General features: G+C 42.2%; 1 pseudogene; it reads left to right on the forward strand.

Annotated features, from left to right (window-relative positions):
- The first annotated feature begins 19,651 nt into the window (after window positions 1–19,651).
- On the forward strand, window positions 19,652–20,575 carry LOC119333751 (annotated as a pseudogene).
- The last annotated feature ends 311 nt before the right edge of the window (window positions 20,576–20,886 follow it).

The following is a 20,886-nucleotide window of genomic DNA, read 5'->3' on the forward strand; positions in this document are numbered from 1 at the left end:
CCCCTGTAGCTTACAACATAGCTCCGCCATTGCCTATAAGCATCTTTTTTTCCCAAAAAATGATTGCAGCTACCGAGCTCCACTGCTCTTGGTATTTGAAAATTTTAAAAAACACACTTTTGGTACTGAAAAAAATCTCAAAACAAATACGTGGATACATACACATATTCCTAAGGCCTGATAAAAATCTGGAAAAGAAATGATTTCTATTTTAGGAAATACAAAAAAGAGAAATTTCTGACAGAAATGGCACCCTTTTATCCTATATACTGTCAGAAATTTATTTATTTTCCTATAGCCCAAAACAAAGTGAGATTTTTACCAAAACTTGACACGTGCAATCGGAATGTGTATATGTATCCTCGGGAAAATTTCATATTTTTTAAAACTTCAAAAACCCGAATTTCAAAGTGTTCAAATATAGAGAGCAGTGAAGCTCGGTTGCTGCAACGCCTCTCCCCCTTTTTTCTTCTTGAATACGACCTCTATAAGCACCTCCGAGCGCTGAACCGGCACATCATATTATGATTGCCGAAGCCGCCACAAACGCTTTCGTAGTCAACAGTAACGTCTCCTTTCACTGAACGTGCATCACTAGAAGACTTGAAATAAATCCAGATAGATGTGAGCACTAGTGTAAGTTAGGACTTGAACCCTAATGGTCTGAAATAGTTAGGAAAATGCGAGCACGCCCATATATACAACACCGTTGCAATACCTCCCATCACCCCCTGCTCCTAATCCGGTCCGATGGCGCACCATATTGCCAGGGATCTGCTCTCCTCCACCATGGTTCAAAGCTCAGAGGCGACGTGATAGGTGGGAACCCTATGAACGAGTTCACGTCCGAGGGTGGCCCGATCTTCACGTTGTAGGATCGAATCGGGAGGGATAACTAGCTGCAAGAAGCCGGGATAACTAGCTTTATACCTGCCAAGGTTGGATGCAACCCGTGCATTGGGGATGGCTGACCAAAGCTACAAGAACTCCGACCCGATGCCCGAACAATCACAGAATCACAAACCGGGACTAATCCACACAAAACGGCCGGAACCGTAGAGCACGAACTAGGGGGAACCAGAGGCTCCTTTTCGCGAATCCGAATGAACTCACAAGAGCAAAGGTAGCAAGATCTTTCGGGTCTCTCTAGCAGTCTTGCTGCATAAGCTTGTAGCTCAATGATTTGACAAAAGGTTTTTCAAGAGGATGGAGGAGATGGGGTTTTATAGCAGGGACAACCCTCCTTGGCTAGGTGTGAAAATAGTTTCAACAGTAAACAGGTTTGCATGGCTTTCTTGGGGGAATAAGCAGTCAACTTTGGGAGTTGTTGGAGAGCTCCTCAAAAATTCGCTAAGCCTTGACAGCCTGGACACCTTCCACGAGAATGACTACAACTTTTGACTCACAACTCCAAATGATGTGAAGTTTTTTGCATTGAAAAGATAATTTGATGTAGCTTCTGTTGATGTACTCCTATAGCCCCGTCTCTCCACCACATGGGTGTGGCACACCAAAACATTAGAGGTAAAAAATGACAACATCAGCTTCACTTGAAACTTGTTTCCTCCAAACTTGTTCCTCCAAACCGGTTGCTTCAAGAGCTCATAGGTTGTTGGGTTTCTTCCATGTGATACCTAAGTTCAACCAACAACAATGGGGATGAAATCATAGTTGTGTCATCAAGGTTATAAGGTAAACTTAAGTTAGCGTTCACCTGGTCACTTATTAGTTTGGCACGACTTCTTATGATTGGACCTATAATTGCTGGAGACTTATCGATGGTTGTGGTGTCCTCATCATCCTCCCCCTCCTAAAAAGGAGTCATCCTCGACTCTGATGGTCCAAAGTATGGAGAGAGGTCGTACACATTGAAAGTTGAACTAACACCATAATCCATCGGAAGGTCAATCTTGTAGGCATTGTCATTTATCTTCGCAAGCACTTTGAATGGACCATCTCCACGTGGATGCAACTTGCATTTGCGTTGATCCGGGAAACGATCCTTCCGCAGGTGCACCCACACAAGATCACCTTCTTCAAACAACAACTTCTTTCTTCCCTTGTTTGCTCGTTTTGCATATTGTTGAGTCATCTTCTCAATATTTTCTTTGGTCTTCTCATGAATTTTCTTCACGAAGTCAGCACGCTTACTTGCATCAAGATTTGTTCGCTCCTGCAATGGTAAAGGCAAAAGATCTATGGGAGCAGCAGGATTGAAACCATAAAAAATTTCAAAAGGACAAAATTTAGTGGTCGAATGTACCGCCCTGTTGTATGCAAACTCCACGTCGGGGAGACACTCTTCCCACATCTTCAAATTTTTCTTTAAAACTGCTCTCAGCATCCTGAATAGTGTGCGGTTGACAACTTCGGTTTGTCCATCTGTTTGTGGGTGGCATGTAGTGGAAAAGAGAAGCTTTGTTCCTAGCTTTGCCCACAACATTTTCCAAAAATAGCTCAGAAACTTGGTGTCACGATCTGAAACAATAGTGCGTGGTACTCCATGTAGCCGCACGACTTCCCTGAAAAACAAATCAGCAATGTGTGAAGCATCATCGCTCTTATGACACGGGATAAAATGAGTCATCTTGCTAAACCTATCAACCACCACAAAAACGGAATCACTCCCTCTCTTAGTATGTGGTAATCCAAGAACAAACTCCATAGAAATATCTTCCCAAGGTGTGCTAGGAATTGATAAAGGCGTATAAAGTCCATGAGGGTTTAAACGTGACTTAGCTTTGCGGCAGATCTCACAACATAGCACATAGCGCTCAACATCACGCCTCATCCTTGGCCAAAACAAATGGTCGATCAGCACACTCTCAGTTTTTTTGCTCCAAAATGTCTCATGAGACCACCAGCATGAGCCTCCTGCAAAAGCAACAAGCGAACAGAGCAATCTGGGATGCACAATTTGTTAGCTCGAAACAAGAATCCATCATGCAAGTGAAACTTTTTCCAACCTTTCCCCTCACTACATTTTGAGTGTGGTTCAGCAAAACATGGGTCATGGACATACAATTCTTTAATGCTTTGCAACCCAAGAATTTTAGTATCAAGTTGTGAGAGTAAAATATGGCGTCTAGACAAAGCATCGGCAACAACATTATCTTTTCCTTTCTTGTACTTGACAATATAGGGAAAAGATTCTATGAATTCACTCCATTTTGCATGTCTACGGTTCAGTTTTTGTTGACCCCTAAGGTGCTTTAAAGATTCATGGTCGGAATGTATCACAAATTCTTTAGGCCACAAATAATGTTGCCATGTTTTCAAAGATCTCACAAGTGCATATAATTCTTTGTCATAAACTGAATAATTTAGAGTTGGACACTTAGTTTCTCACTAAAATATGCAATAGGCCTACCTTCTTGCATTAGTACGCCTCCAATACCCACACCACTTGCATCACATTCAATTTCAAAAGTCTTACCAAAGTTGGGCAGTGCAAGCAATGGTGTAGATGTCAATTTTTCTTTCAGCTCTTGGAAGGCCTTCTCTTGTGCATTTGCCCACTTGAAGGGAATATCTTTCTTGGTTAGCTCATTCATTGGGGCAGCAATGGTGCTGAAATCCTTCACAAACCAGCGGTAGAAACCAGCAAGGCCAAGAAAGCTTCGTACTTGGCTTACATTTTGTGGAGGCATCCACTCACGGATGGCTTTGACCTTCTCCTCATCTACCTCCACACCTTTACCTGAAACAACAAAGCCAAGAAACACAACTTTGTCTGTGCAAAATATGCACTTTTCCTTGTTAGCATATAATCTCTCCTCTCTTAGGACAACAAGCACACACCGGATGTGTTCAACATGTTCATCCAAAGTTTTGCTATAAATCAGGATGTCATCAAAGTAAACAACCGACTTGCCAATGAACATTCTAAGCACATGATTCATTAATCTCATGAAAGTACTAGGTGTATTTGTCAATCCAAATGGCATAACTAACCACTCATACAAACCAGATTTTGTTTTGAAAGCAGTTTTCCATTCATCACCCTCTCTCATTCTAATTTGATGGTAGCCACTTCCCAAGTCAATTTTAGAAAAGATGGTGGCGCCACTAAGTTCATCAAGCATATCATCAAGCCTAGGTATGGGGTGCCTATACCTCACGGTGATGTTGTTAATAGGCCTACAATCACAACACATTCGAGAAGTTCCATCTTTCTTGGGTACTAAAAGAATGGGCACAACACAAGGTGAGAGACTTTCCCTTACATAACCTTTGTTTAGTAGCCCTGCAACTTGTCGCTGAATCTCCTTGGTTTCCTCCAGGTTTGTGCGGTATGGTGGTCGGTTCAGCAATGGAGCTCCTGGGACCAAATCAATTTGGTGCTCAATGCCTCTTTGTGGTGGCAGCACCAGTGGTATCTCTTCGGGGAACACATCTTTATACCCCTGCAAAATTTCAGCAACAACACTAGGAGTGGTAGAGGATATTTCGTTAGTAGAAAGGAAATTGTCCTTGTACAAAAGTACAAAGAACACGGAATTGGGCTCTCTCAACTCTCTCATATCCCTTTTCCTAGCCATCATAACTAATCCCTGTTTTTCCCATGTCTTGGTCAATTCAAGTTGTGGGGTTTTATTTGGCTTTGGATTCTCTCACTCACTATGTTGGTGGATGTCACTCAAGTGTTTCTCACTCACTCTCTCTTTCCTTTTCAGATCATCCATCAATATTTCTTCGGGTGTCAAAGGGAGCAAAGATATGCACTCTCCCTCATATTGGAACGAGAGACGATTAGTACGGCTGCTGATTTGCACATCACGATCATACAACCAAGGTCTTCCCAACAACAATTGGCATGCTTGCATTGGCACCACATCACATTCCACCTGATCTCGATACTTCCCAATGGAAAACTGAATGGTGACTATGTTGCTTACTCGAGGTGTACCACAATCACTGAGCCATTGCATCTTATATGGACTTGGGTGCCTTCTTTGTTTTAGCCCAATTTCTCTATCAAATCTGAACTTGCAATATTGTTGCAACTGCCATTGTCAACAATAATTCTGCAAACCTTGTCCTTGATGGTGCCACGGGTGTGAAAAATATTATGTCGCTGCCCTTTCTCTTCTCTAGCTGCATTAACACTAAGAACACGATGGGAAACAAAGCAATCTCCCATGTCGGCCTGAATATCACAACCACTCTTCTCGCCCTCTTCATCCTCATGATCATCCGATGCTCCATTATCTACATGCTCACTCTCAGATTCCCATTCACCTTGTTCATTCACAAAGAGAACTCTTTTGTTTCGACATTCAGAAGAAATGTGTGTTGGAAATATGCCCTAGAGGCAATAATAAAATGGTTATTATTATATTTCCTTGTTCATGATAATTGTCTATTGTTCATGCTATAATTGTATTAACCGGAAACCGTAATACATGTGTGTATACATAGATCGTAATATGTCCCTAGTAAGCCTCTAGTTGACTAGCTCGTTGATCAATAGATGGTCATGGTTTCCTGACCATGGACATTGGATGTCATTGATAACGGGATCACATCATTAGGAGAATGATGTGATGGACAAGACCCAATCTTAAGCATAGCACAAGATCATGTAGTTCGTTTGCTAAAGCTTTTCTAATGTCAAGTACCATTTCCTTAGACCATGAGATTGTGCAACTCCCGGATACCGTAGGAATGCTTTGGGTGTACCAAACGTCACAACGTAACTGGGTGGCCATAAAGGTGCACTACAGGTATCTCCGAAAGTGTCTGTTGGGTTGGCACGAATCGAGACTGGGATTTGTCACTCCGTATGACGGAGAGGTATCTCTGGGCCCACTTGGTAATGCATCATCATAATGAGCTCAATGTGACTAAGGAGTTAGCCACGGGATCATGCGTTACGCAACGAGTAAAGAGACTTGCCAGTAACAATATTGAACGAGGTATGGGGATACCGACGATCGAATCTCGGGCAAGTAACATACCGATAGACAAAGGGAATTGTATACGGGATTGATTGAATCCCCGACATCATGGTTCATCCGATGAGATCATCGTGGAACATGTGGGAGCCAATATGGGTATCCAGATCCCTCTATTGGTTATTGGCCGGAGAGATGTCTCGGTCATGTTTGCATGGTTCCCGAACCCGTAGGATCTACACACTTAAGGTTCAGTGACGCTAGAGTTGTTATGGGAAATAGTATATGTGGTTACCGAAGGTTGTTAGGAGTCCTAGATGAGATCCCGGACGTGACGAGGAGTTCCGGAATGGTCCAGAGGTGAAGATCGATATATTGGACGAAGGGTATTGGAGTTCGGAATTGTTCCGGGGTACCGGGTGACGACCAGCGTGTCCGAAAGGGGTTTCGGAGGCCCTGGCAAGCGTTGGGGGGCCTTATGGGCCAAGGGGAGGGGGCACATCAGCCTACTAAGGGGCTGAGCGCCCCTCCCACCCCATCTCACGTAACCTGGAGAGGTGGGGGCACCTCCCCTAGGGCAGCCACCCCTCCCGGCTTGGGGGGCAAGTTTCCTAGGGGTGGGGGCGCCCAAACCCATCTAGGGTTTCCCCTGTGGCCGCCGCCCCTACCCTAGGGAAACCCTAGGGCGCTTCCTCCTCCCCCCTTCCCCCTATATATAGTGAGGGAGAGAGAGGGCAGCTGCACCCTTCCCCTCTCCAACACCTCCTCCTCCTCCTCCGTAGCGCTTGGCGAAGCCCTGCCGGAGAACCACGAGCTCCATCACCACCACGCTGTCGTGCTGGCAGAGTTCTCCCTCAACTTCTCCTCTCCCCTTGCTGGATCAAGAAGGAGGAGACGTCCCTGGGCTGTACGTGTGTTGAACGCGGAGGCGCCGTTGTTCGGCGCTTAGATTGGAATCGACCACGATCTGAATCGCTGCGTGTACGACTCCACAAACCGCGTTCTTGTAACGCTTCCGCTTAGCGATCTTCAAGGGTATGAAGATGCACTGCCTCTCTCTCGTTTCTAGTATCTCCTAGATTGATTTGGTGACACGTAGGAATTTTTTTGAATTATTGCTACGTTCCCCAATAGTGGCATCATGAGCTAGGTCTATGCGTAGATTCTATGCACGAGTAGAACACAAAGAAGTTGTGGGCGATGATTTGTTCAATTTGCTTACCGTTACTAGTCTTATCTTGATCTGGTGGCATTGTGGGATGAATTGGTCCGGACCGACCTTACACGTACGCTTACGTGAGACTAGTTCCACCGACTGACATGCACTTGATGCATAAGGTGGCTGGCGGGTGTCTGTCTCTCCCACTTTAGTCGGATCGGATTCGATGAAAAGGGTCCTTGTGAAGGGTAAATAGCAATTGGCATATCACCATTGTGGTTTTGCGTAGGTAAGAAACGTTCTTGCTAGAAACCCATAGCAGCCACGTAAAACATGCAACAACAATTAGAGGACGTCTAACTTGTTTTTGCAGGGTATGCTATGTGATGTGATATGGCCAAAAGGATGTGATGAATGATATATGCGATGTATAAGATTGATCATGTTCTTGTAATAGGAATCATGACTTGCATGTCGATGAGTATGACAACCGGCAGGAGTCATAGGAGTTGTCTTAATTTATTTATGACCCGCGTGTCAATGAAAACGCCATGTAATTACTTTACTTTATTGCTAACCGTTAGCCATAGTAGTAGAAGTAATAGTTAGCGAGGCAACTTCATGAGGACACGATGATGGAGATCATGGTGTCATGCCGGTGACGATGGTGTTCATGCCGCGCCTCAAAGATGGAGATCAAAGGCGCAAGATGATATTGGCCATATCATGTCACTTTATGATTTGCATGTGATGTTTGTCATGTTTACATCTTATTTGCTTAGAACGACGGTAGCATAAATAAGATGATCCCTCACTAAAATTTCAAGAAAGTGTTCCCCCTAACTGTGCGGCATTGCGAAGGCTCGTTGTTTTGAAGTACCACGTGATGATCGGGTGTGATAGATTCTAACATTCGAATACAATGGGTGTAAGCCAGATTTACACATGCAAAACACTTAGGTTGACTTGACGAGCCTAGCATGTACAGACATGGCCTCGGAACACGAGATACCGAAAGGTCGAACATGATTCGTATAGTAGATACGATCAACATGGAGATGTTCACGGTTGATGACTAGTCTGTCTCACGTGATGATCAGACATGGCCTAGTTGATTCGGATCATGTATCACTTAGATGACTAGAGGGATGTCTATCTGAGTGGGAGTTCATTGAATAATTTAATTAGATGAACTTAATTATCATGAACATAGTCTAAATTTTCTTTGCAAATTATGTTGTGGATTAATAGCTCGCGCTTTAGCTCTTTGTTTTAATACGTTCCTAGAGAAAGACTGATACATCCATTTTGCATCATGCTTTTATATCGATATTTATTGCATTATGGGCTGTTATTACACATTATGTCACAATACTTATGCCTATTCTCTCTTACTTTACAAGGTTTACATAAAGAGTGAGAATGTCGGCAGCTGGGATTCTGGGCTGGAAAAGGAGCAAATATTAGAGACCTATTCTGCACAGCTCCAAAAGTCCTGAAACTTCACGGAAGACGTTTTCAGAATATATAAAAAATACCGAGCGCAAGAAGTTCACCAGGGGGCCACACCCTGCCCACGAGGGTGGGGGCGCACCCTACCCCCCTAGGCGCGCCCCCTACCTCGTGGGCCCCCTAGTGGCCCTCCGATGTCCATCTTCTGCTATATGAAGTCTTTCGATGAGAAAAAAAACCAGAAGCCATCTCCTCGGACGAAACTCCGCCGCCACGAGGCGGAACCTTGGCGGAACCAATCTAGGGTGCTGGCAGAGCTGTTCTGCCGGGGAAACTTCCCTCCGGGAGGGGGAAATCATCGCCATCGTCATCACCAACGCTCCTCTCAACGGGAGAGGGCAATCTCCATCAACATCTTCATCGGCACCATCTCCTCTCAAAACCCTAGTTCATCTCTTGTATCCAATTCTTGTCTTCATGTCCGGGATTGGGGCTAGTAGGTTGCTAGTAGTGTTAATTACTCCTTGTAGTTGATGCTAGTTGGTTTATTTGGTGGAAGATCATATGTTCAGATCCTATATGCATATTAATATCCCTCCGATTATGAACATGATTATGCTTTGTGAGTAGTTACGTTTGTTCCTGAGGACATGGGAGAAGTCTTGCTATTAGTAGTCATGTGAATTTGGTATTCGTTCGATATTTTGATGAAATGTATGTTGTCTCTCCTCTAGTGGTGTTATGTGAACGTCGACTACATAACACTTCACCATTATTTGGGCCTAGAGGAAGGCATTGGGAAGTAATAAGTAGATGATGGGTTGCTAGAGTGACAGAAGCTTAAACCCTAGTTTATGTGTTGCTTCGTAAGGGGCTGATTTGGATCCATATGTTTCCTGCTATGGTTAGGTTTACCTTAATACTTTTGTTGTAGTTGCGGATGCTTGCAATAGAGGTTAATCATAAGTGGGATGCTTGTCCAAGTAAGGACAATACCCAAGCACCAGTCCACCCACATACCAAATTATCAAAGTACCGAACGCGAATCATATGAACGTGATGAAAACTAGCTTGACGATATTCCCATGTGTCCTCGGGAGCGCTTTTCTCTATATAAGAGTTTGTCCAGGCTTGTCCTTTTCTACAAAAAGGATTGGGCCACCTTGCTGAACTTTATTTACTTTTGTTACTTGTTGCTCATTACAAATTATCCTATCACAAAACTATCTGTTACCACTTATTTCAGTACTTTCAGAGAATACCTTGCTGGAAACTGCTTATCATTTCCTTCTGCTCCTCGTTGGGTTCGACACTCTTACTTATCGAAAGGACTATGATAGATCCTCTATACTTGTGGGTCATCAAGAATCTTTTCTGGCGCCGTTGCCGGGCAGTGAAGCGCCTTTGGTAGGTGGAATTTGGTAAGGAAAAATTTATATAGTGTGCTGAAATTTACTGTCACTTGTTACTATGGAAAGTAATCCTCTGAGGGGCTTGTTCGGGGTATCTTCACCCCGACCATTAGAGCAAAGAGTTGCTCCTCAACCTACTGAACCTACTGAAAATGAAAATGTCTGCTTCGAAATTCCTTCGGGTATGATAGAAAAACTTCTAGCTAATCCTTTCGTAGGAGATGGAACAAAGCATCCTGATGAGCACTTAATATATGTGGATGAAGTTTGTGGATTATTTAAGCTTGCAGGTGTACCCGGAGATGTTGTTAAGAAGAAGGTCTTCCCTTTATATTTGAAGGAAGATGCATCGACATGGTATAGGCTATGTGATGATATGGGGTCATGGAACTACAAATGATTGAAATTGGAATTTCATCAGAAGTTTTATCCTATGCATCTTGTTCATCGTGATCGCAATTATATATATAATTTTTGGCCTCGCGAAGGAGAAAGCATCGCTCAAGCTTGGGGGAGGCTTAAATCAATGTTATATTCATGCCCCAATCATGAGCTCTCAAGAGAAATGATTATTCAAAAAATTTATGCTCGGCTTTCTGATAGCAATCGCACCATGCTTGATACTTCTTCTGCTGGCTCTTTTATGATGAAGACTATTGAATTCAAATGGGATTTATTGGAAAGAATTAAACGCAACTCTGAAGATTGGGACCTCGACAAAGGTAAGGAGTCAGGTATGACACCTAGGTTTGATTGTGTTAAATGTTTTATGGATACCGATGTTTTCCGTAAATTTAGCACTAAATATGGACTTGACTCTAAGATAGTAGCTTCTTTCTGTGAATCTTTTGCTACTTATATTGATCTCCCCAAGGAGAAGTGGTTTAAATATCATCCTCACATAGAAGTAAAAGTAGCTGCACCTATTAAAGTTGAAGAAAAGACTATCACTTATAATGATCCTATTGTTCCTACTTCTTATGTTGAGAAACCACCTTTCCCTGTCAGGATAAAGGATCATGCTAAAGCTTCAACCGTGGTTCGTAAAAGCAATATTAAAACTTATACACCTTCTAAGCAAATTAAAGTTGAACCTGATATTGCTATTGTTAAAGATCTCTTGGCTGATAATATTGATGGGCATGTTATTTATTTCTGTGATGAAACTGCTAGAATTGCTAAACCTTGTGCTGAAGATAAACCTAGACCTACGGTAGGCATGCCTGTTATTTCTGTTAAAATAGGAGATCATTGTTATCATGGTTTATGTGATATGGGTGCCAGTGCTAGTGCAATACCTATTGCCCTATATAGAGAAATTATGCATGATATTGCACCTGTTGAGTTAGAAGATATTGATGTCACAATTAAACTTGCCAATAGAGATACTATTTCACCAATGGGAATTGTTAGGGATGTTGAAGTCTTGTGTGGGAAAACTAAATATCCTACTGATTTTCTTGTTCTTGGTTTCCCACAAGATAGCTTTTGTCCCATTATATTTGGTAGACCCTTCTTAAACATTGTTAATGCTAAGATAGATTGCAAAAAGGATGTTGTTACTATAGTTTAGATGATATGTCTCATGAATTTAATTTCTCTAAATTTAGTAGACAACACCGTGAAGAAGAATTACCTAGTAAGGTTGAAATTATTGTTCTTGCTTCTATTGCCGTACCTCCTAGTGATCCTCTAGAACAATATTTGCTAGACCATGAAAATGATATGTTTATGAATGAAAGAAGGGAAATAGATGAAGTATTATTTAAACAGGAACCTATTCTGAAACACAATTTGCCTGTTGAAATCCTAGGGGATCCTCCTCCACCCAAGGGTGATCCCGTGTTTGAGCTTAAACCATTGCCTGATACTCTTAAATATGCTTATCTTGATGAGAAAAAGATATATCCTGTTATTATTAGTGCTAACCTTTCAGAGCATGAGGAAGAGATATTATTGAAAACTCTGAAGAAGCATCGTGCTTCTATTGGGTATACTCTTGATGATCTTAAGGGCATTAGTCCCACTCTATGTCAACATAAAATAAATTTGGAAGAAGATGCTAAACTAGTTCGTGATCATCAACGACGGTTGAATCCTAAAATGAAGGAAGTGGTAAGAAAGGAAATACTAAAGCTCCTTGAGGCAGGTATAATTTATCCCGTTGCTGATAGTTAGTGGGTAAGTTCTGTCCATTCTGCCCCTAAGAAGGGAGGTATTACTGTCATTCCTAATGATAAAGATGAATTGATTCCTCAAAGAATTATTATAGGTTATAGGATGGTAATTGATTTCCGCAAATTAAATAAGGCCACTAAAAAGGATCATTACCCCTTACCTTTTATCGATCAAATGCTAGAAAGATTATCCAAACATACACATTTTTGCTTTCTAGATGGTTATTCTGGTTTCTCTCAAATACCTGTGTCAGCCAAAGATCAATCAAAGACTACTTTTACTTGCCCTTTTGGTACTTTTGCTTATAGACATATGCCTTTTGGTTTATGTAATGCACCTGCTACCTTTCAAAGATGCATGCTAGCTATATTCTCTGACTTTTGTGAAAAGATTTATGAGGTTTTCATGGACGATTTCTCCATCTATGGATCTTCTTTTGATGATTGCTTGAGCAACCTTGATCGAGTTTTGCAGAGATGTGAAGAAACTAATCTTGTCTTGAATTGGGAAAAGTGCCACTTTATGGTTAATGAAGGTATTGTCTTGGGGCATAAAGTTTCTGAAAGAGGTATTGAAGTTGATAAAGCCAAGGTTGATGCTATTGAAAAGATGCCATGCCCCAAGGACATCAAAGGTATAAGAAGTTTCCTTGGTCACGCCGGATTTTATAGGAGGTTCATTAAGGACTTCTCAAAAATTTCTTGGCCTCTGACTAATTTATTACAAAAAGATATACCATTTGTCTTTGATGATGATTGTGTAGAAGCATTTGAAATACTTAAGAAAGCATTGATCTCTGCACCTATTGTTCAGCCACCTGATTGGAATTTACCCTTTGAAATTATGTGTGATGCTAGTGATTATGTTGTAGGTGTTGTTCTAGGGAAAAGAGTTGATAAGAAATTAAACATTATTCAATATGCTAGTAAAACCCTAGACAATGCTCAAAGAAATTATGCTACTACTGAAAAAGAATTCTTAGCAGTTGTATTTGCTTTTGATAAGTTCGGACCTTATATTGTTGATTCTAAAGTAACTATTCACATTGATCATGCTGCTATTAAATATCTTACAGAAAAGAAAGATGCTAAACCTAGACTTATTAGATGGGTTCTCTTGCTAAAAGAATTTGACTTACATATTGTTGATAGAAAGGGAGCTGAGAACCCCATTGCAGACAACTTGTCTAGGTTAGAAAATGTGCTTGATGACCCACTTCCTATTGATGATAGCTTGTCATGTTACAACGTTTAATAACACCATCTACTCCTTCTCATACTGCTCCATGGTATATTGTTGCTAAGTTTATACCACCTAGTTTCACGTCCCAGCAAAAGAAAAAGTTCTTCTATGATTTGAGGCATTACTTTTGGGATGACCCACATCTTTATAAAGGAGTAGATGGTCTTATTAGACGTTGTGTACCTGAGCATGAACAGGAACAGATCCTACGCAAGTGCCACTCCAAAGCTTATGGAGGACACCATGCTGGAGATAGAACTGCACATAAGGTATTGTAATCGGGTTTTTATTGGCCTACTCTCTTCAAGGATGCCCGTAAGTTTGTCTTATCTTGTGATGAATGTTAAAGAATTGGTAATATTAGTAGACGTCAAGAAATGCCTATGAACTATTCACTCGTTATTGAACCATTTGATGTTTGGGGCTTTGACTATATGGGACCTTTTCCTTCCTCTAATGGATATACACATATTTTAGTTGTTGTTGATTACGTTACTAAGTGGGTAGAAGCTATTCCAACTAGTAGTGCTGATCATAACACTTCTATTAAAATGCTTAAAGAAGTTATTTTTCCAACAGTTGGAGTCCCTAGTTATTTAATGACTGATGGTCGTTCACATTTTATTGATGGTGCTTTCCGTAAAATGCTTGCTAAGTATGATGTTAATCATAGAATTGCATCCCCTTATCACCTTCAGTCTAGTGGTCAAGTAGAATTGAGTAATAGAGAGCTCAAATTAATTTTGCAAAAGACTGTCAATAGGTCTAGAAAGAATTGGTCCAAGAAACTTGATGATGCATTATGGGCCTATAGAACTGCATATAAAAATCCTATGGGTATATGTCTCCATATAAAATGGTTTATGGAAAAGCATGTCATTTACCTCTCGAACTAGAATATAAGGCTTATTGGGCTATTAAAGAGCTCAATTATGATTTCAAACTTGCCGGTGAGAAGAGGTTATTTGATATTAGCTCACTCGATGAATGGAGAACCCAAGCCTACGAAAATGCCAAGTTGTTTGCTACCTCTTGAGCACTGCATTGGTTTTCCCCGAAGAGGAAGGGATGATGCAGCAAAGTAGCGTAAGTATTTCCCTCAGTTTTTGAGAACCAAGGTATCAATCCAGTAGGAGGGTACGCGCGAGTCCCTCGCACCTGCACAAAACAAATAAATCCTCGCAACCAACGCAAATAGGGGTTGTCAATCCCTATAAGGCCACTTACAAGAGTGAGATCTGATAGATATGATAAGATAATATTTTTGGTATTTTTATGATAAAGATGCAAAGTAAAATAAAGGCAAAGTAAATAGCAAAGGAAATAACTAAGTAGTAGGAGATCAATATGATAAAGATAGACCCGGGGGCCATAGGTTTCACTAGTGGCTTCTCTCGAGAGCATAAGTATTCTACGGTGGGTGAACAAATTACTGTTGAGCAATTGACAGAATTGAGCATAGTTATGAGAATATCTAGGTAAGATCATGTATATAGGCATCACGTCCGAGACAAGTAGACCGACTCCTACCTACATCTACTACTATTACTCCACTCATCGACCTCTATCCAGCATGCATCTAGAGTATTAAGTTAAAATAGAGTAACGCCTTAAGCAAGACGACATGATGTAGAGGGATAGACTCATGCAATATGAAGAAAACCCCATCTTGTTATCCTCGATGGCAACAATACAATACGTGCCTTGCTGCCCTTACTGTCACCGGGAAAGGACACCGCAAGATTAAACCCAAAGCTAAGCACTTCTCCCATTGCAAGAAAGATCAATCTAGTAGGCCAAACCAAACTGATAATTCGAAGAGACTTGCAAAGATAACCAATCATACATAAAAGAATTCAGAGAAGATTCAAATATTATTCATAGATAGACTTGATCATAAACCCACAATTCATCGGTCTCAACAAACACACTGCAAAAAGAAGATTAAATTGAATGGTTCTCCACAAGAGAGGGGGAGAACATTGTATTGAAATCCAAAAAGAGAGAAGAAGCCATCTGGCTACTAACTATGGACCCGTAGGTCTGAGGTAAACTACTCACACTTCATCGGAGGGGCTATGGTGTTGATGTATAAGCCCTCTGTGGTTGATGCCCCCTCCGGCGGAGCTCCAGAACAGGCCCCAAGATGGGATCTCGTGGATACAGAAAGTTGCGGCGGTGGAATTAGGTTTTTGGCTCCGTATCTGATCGTTTGGGGGTACGTAGGTATATATAGGAGGAAGGAGTACGTCGGTAGAGCAACAGGGGGCCAACGAGGGTGGACGGCGCGCCTGGTGGGCGCGCCCCCTACCTCGTGGCCTCCTGTTTCTTTTCTTGACGTAGGGTCCAAGTCTCTCTGGTCTTGTTCGTTGAGAAAATCACGTCCCCGAAGGTTTCATTCCGTTTGGACTCCGTTTGATATTCCTTTTCTTCAAAACCCTAAAACAGGCAAAAAACAGCAATTCTGGGCTGGGCCTCCGGTTAATAGGTTAGTCCCAAAAACAATATAAAAGTGGATAATAAAGCCCAACAATGTCGAAAACAGTAGATAATATAGCACGGAGCAATCAAAAATTATAGATACGTTGGAGACGTATCAAGCATCCCCAAGCTTAATTCCTGCTCGTCCTCGAGTAGGTAAATGATAAAAACAGAATTTTTGATGCGGAGTGCTACTTGGCACAATTTTAATGTAATTCTTCTTAATTGTGGTATGAATATTCAGATCCGAAAGATTCAAGACAAAAGTTCATATTGACATAAAAATAATAATACTTCAAGCATACTAGCAAAGCAATTATGTCTTCTCAAAATAACATGGCTAAAGAAAGTTATCCCTACAAAATCATATAGTCTGGCTATGCTCTATATTCACCACACAAAATATTTAAATCATGCAGAACCCCGATGACAAGCCAAGCAATTGTTTCATACTTTTGACATTCTCAAAACTTTTTCAATCTTCACGCAATACATGAGCGTGAGCCATGGATATAGCACTATAGGTGGAATAGAGTGGTGGTTGTGGAGAAGACAAAAAGGGAAGATAGTCTCACATCAACTAGGCGTATCAACGGGCTATGGAGATGCCCATCAATAGATATCAATGTGAGTGGGTAGGGATTGCCATGCAACGGATGCACTAGAGCTATAAGTATATGAAAGCTCAAAAAGAAACTAAGTGGGTGTGCATCCAACTTGCTTGCTCATGAAGACCTAGGGCAATTTGAGGAAGCCCATCATTGGAATATACAAGCCAAGTTCTATAATGAAAGATTCCCACTAGTATATGAAAGTGACAACATAGGAGACTCTCTATCATGAAGATCATGGTGCTACTTTGAAGCACAAGTGTGGTAAAAGGATAGTAGCATTGTCCCTTCTCTCTTTTTCTCTCATTTTTGTATTTTTTGTATTTTTTGTATTTTTTATTTGGGCCTTCTCCTTTTTTATGGCCTCTTTTTTATTTGGGCTTCTTTGGCCTCTTTTATTTATTTATTTTTGTCCGGAGTCTCATCCCGACTTATGGGGGAATCATAGTCTCCATCATCCTTTCCTCAGTGGGACAATGCTCTAATAATGATGATCATCACACTTTTATTTTTCTTACAACTCAACAATTACAACTCGATACTTAGAACAAAATATGTCTCTATATGAATGCCTCCGGCGGTGTACCGGGATATGCAATGATGCATGAGTGACATGTATGAAAGAATTATGAATGGTGGCTTTTCCACAAATACAATGTCAACTACGTGATCATGCTAAGCAATATGACAATGATGGAGTGTGTCATAATAAACGGAACGGTGGAAAGTTGCATGGCAATATATCTCGGAATGGCTATGGAAATGCCATAATAGGTAGGTATGGTGGCTGTTTTGAGGAAGGTATATGGTGGGGTATGATACCGGCGAAAGGTGCGCGGTATTAGAGAGGCTAGCAAAGGTGGAAGGGTGAGAGTCCGTATAATCCATGGACTCAACATTAGTTATAAAGAACTCATATACTTATTGCAAAAATCTACAAGTTACCAAAGCAAAGTATTACGCGCATGCTCCTAGGGGGATAGATTGGTAGGAAAAGACCATCGCTCATCCCCGACCGCCACTCATAAGGAAGGCAATCAAAAAATAAATCATGCTCCGACTTCATCACATAACGGTTCACCATACGTGCATGCTACGGGAATCACAAACTTCAACACAAGTATTTCTCAAATTCACAACTACTCAACTAGCATGACTTTAATATCACCATCTTTATATCTCAAAACAAATATCAAGTATCAAACTTATCATACACTACTAGAGAAAAGCTTATACACAGACGCTTACTAGTAGCGCTCTTTATTTACCCATGCTACTACTATTTACTAGTAGCGCGCTATAATGACCCGCGCTACTGGTACTATTTACTAGTAGCGCGTGGCAAAAAATAACACGCTATTAGTAAATATTCTCGACTGTGCCTCGCGGATAGACCGTAGTACTAGCGTGGGTTTTAAACCATCGCCATTGCTAAGTGAATATATGTAGCGCCAGTGAGATACCCTGCGCTACCGCTAGCATTTCAGTCCCATCCCCCATCCCGTCAACCGTCCCAGTCCACCCACTCCCACACCCCACCCACCCCCAATTCACATCCCTTCCACCTCCTCTCATCTCCTTTGTTGATGGGATCTCTCCATTTATCTGACCCATGCCGGTATCCTCCACCGCCCAGCCGACAAGGCCCATCACCACGGCCAGCCCGGGCTGCTCCTCGCCGCGGCATGGAGGTGGGGCAGTGCGGCGGCCCCGAGGGACCGTCACCTCATCTCAGCCCCCTCCCAAAGTCCCAAGAACACCAGGATTCGTGCCCCTGCATCGGTCAGACCAATCGGCGGCGATGAGGAGAGAGAGGCCTTCACTTTCCACGGCCGACGACCGCCGGAGATGGGGGACCAGGAGGAGCCGGCCGGGTTCGCACACGCGCGCCACGCGACGTTCCTGGAGCTCATTTCGTCCGAGCCCCCTGATGGCTACGCCACGCAGGAGGTCAACCACCTCACCCTCGCCTACTTCGCTGTCGCCGGCCTCTCCCTCCTCCGGGAGCTCGACCGGGTAAGCTCAGCCAAGATCTACCCCGCTGCACGCCCTCTGGGCGTGTACTCTGTCCACGGTTGCACAAATTGCACGGAATTCTAGGGAGTTTCCTGAGTGATCTGTCATGTTCTAGATGTGGCTGTCCTCTGTTCATAGCTTTGAATCTCGTGTGGGTGTACTGATTATACTAGGAGATTGTATGCTTGTGCTCAGTTTATTCAAAAATTGTCAAGCATGCGCATACACATCGGTAGATTTCTGCGCTACGATGTAGAAGAAAAGGGTGGCAAATTTTTGAAAAATTTGGTTGTGGCGACTGAAATTAAGCTGCCTTGTTTTTATTTTTGAGTCAAATTGCAAGGATATGTACAGGTTCAAGGCCTACTGCCGTGGGCCCGCCCCTAAGCCGCTCCCAACTCAGGTCGTCAAGGTAGCGATTTTAATTAGTTTTGAGGCTGATTTGCCCTTGCCCTACTCACTTGGCTTTCTGCCGATGCTACGTCGGCTGAGTCTCCTATCCATCGATCTGAGGACTTGGCACTTCCTTGTATATGCCCATTCTAAACTCTGAGTTTTGCATCGGAAACATGCAGAACATTGATATGCAATCAGAGCGAACTACAATGTAAATTTGTAGCCGGTTTGAATTTGTCAAAAAATATGCAAACTCTACTACTCTAGCCTAGTTGCAGGAGACTAAATTAGGAACTAAGTAGTGCTAGTATAATGGTTGAAACTCAATGTTGACTGCTGCTGGCGTTCTCTATTTTGCATACACTCAAGTACAGATTAATTTGTTGTTAGCTTTGGAATCAATTCATCTTCATGCCTTTTTTTGAGGATGCTATCGTTAATTTTCATTGGATAGCAGATGGCAGAGCCCAGTTTAATTTTGATAGGTCTGTTTTGGGCTAATAGACAACTTTCTTTACTTTCTTGTAGAGTTTTTTGTATCAGTTATGCAAAGGAATTGCACACTGCCATGGCCATGGTGTCCTTCATCGGTTAGACCTTTGTTTTCTGATTTATGTTGTTGTATTTATCGGCCCATACAACATATTGCAATTGTTGCTAATGTGATTTACGATTGTTCCTCTTTGATATCATAGGGATTTAAAGCCCAAAATCTATTGGTTGACAAGGAGAAGATGATACTGAAAATTGCAGATCTTGGGTTAAGTAGAGCTTTTACTGTTCCTATGAAAAGAAGATCTCGGGTTAATGTACAATGACGGTGCTGCTGCACTTGTGCTAGTCAGTGGGGAGAAAGCTAGAACCTTGGTCTTCAAGTTCTTGCAAGGACCAGAGGGTATGCTGATGCTGCGCAGGTAAATCTTACATGCCTCGTCACTAATCGTTGTTGGTGAAACAAATGTCACTTGAGAAATCTCAGCCCAATTTTCTTATTAATGAATACTTTTACCCACATTATCTTGACTCACATAATGATCTTTTTCTTTAGGATTCATGATTTTCTTCTTTTTTCTTGTTATTATGCATTACTATGAGTTCATTGTATTAAGATTCCTTGCAACTTCAGGCACTTGAGCTATTTACAGAAGGAGGGTACCCGGCCTTCTTCATGTCTTGTGGCACTGTCTTCCTTTGATTCATTCGTGCAACAAAGAGGGGACCTGGCCTTCTTCATGTCTCAAGCAAAAAGTAAGGACTAGCCTCAAGCTGTTACTATTGATGCATGTGCATGTGCTAAAAAGAAAGAAAATACCCTACCGGATTTGAACTCTGATGCGTACTAACAAGTTTTCACTTTCCCGACGTGGCCGTAGGGGTGATTGACACTGACTACGACATCCTAGTGGGCGTCGTGCTCTTCAACCACTTAGAGGTGGACTTCGACGTGAAGCACAGCAACCGCGCCGCATGGATGATCGTCCATGTGATCATGATGCCGGATGTCACCGAGGTAGATGACCTCGACGCCATCTTTCGGGGTGAGGGAGGATTCGGGTCCTCCGGCGTCTCAACTCCGAGCCTTGGTAGATACATGTAGAGAAGTGGTCTGTTTAGGCTGGTGGTGGAACACTAGGGAAGGTAGCCACCTTCGGTTGTGTGTGTTTAACTTATTTTGCACTGGACGTGTCCCTGATTTCTATCTATGAATAATGCACGTAATTTTTATTTTTTAATTTATAATTTGTTAGTAGTAGCGCTGGGGAAAACTACACGCTACTACTATCTAGCATAGTAGTAGCGCCTAGTATACTAGAAGCGCTACTACTATTTTGATAGTAGTAGCGCGGGTTCAAATAGTAGTAGCGCGGGTGTGCACCAGCGCTACTACTAACTTTTTAGTAGTAGCGCGGGTGCACCCACGCTACTACTAACTATTAGTTGTAGCGCGATACTAGTAGCGCGGATACCCGCGCTGCTAGTAGCCATTTTACCCGCGCTGCTAGTAGCCTTTTTCCTAGTAGTGATAGTATTCAACACACTCA

This window comes from Triticum dicoccoides, chromosome 7A (assembly GCF_002162155.2).
Source record: "Triticum dicoccoides isolate Atlit2015 ecotype Zavitan chromosome 7A, WEW_v2.0, whole genome shotgun sequence".
NCBI lineage: Eukaryota > Viridiplantae > Streptophyta > Magnoliopsida > Poales > Poaceae > Triticum > Triticum dicoccoides.